Raw genomic sequence first — 332 nt, 5'->3', positions numbered from 1 at the left:
GAGAGAGAATCAAAAAGAGAAATTATAATATCTTTTGTACTCTTCTTCAAGGTGACCAGCTTTAAGGACTCAATCATGTACTGGTCTAGAAATCAATCCAATATTGGAAAGAACAGTCTACATGTGGAAAGCTGCATCTGGACACTTTCAGAGCCAAATTTGAAAGTTGGCTGTAGTTCACAGTGATGTTATGATAGCAAGAGATAAAACTGGAAGAAGATCTGGATTTCAAACAAGGGTTAGTGCATGTTTTAAGGCTCTTTTAATTGTCAAGATAAAATTGGTTTTGTCTCTTCTACACTATTTATTGTAAGTTTCATTGACTGTATAAT

The sequence above is a fragment of the Grammomys surdaster genome, unplaced genomic scaffold (assembly GCF_004785775.1).
Source record: "Grammomys surdaster isolate TR1022 unplaced genomic scaffold, NIH_TR_1.0 126839, whole genome shotgun sequence".
NCBI classification, from domain to species: Eukaryota; Metazoa; Chordata; class Mammalia; order Rodentia; family Muridae; genus Grammomys; species Grammomys surdaster.
The sequence above is the reverse complement of the archived record's forward strand: the minus strand, read 5'-3'. Positions refer to the sequence as shown.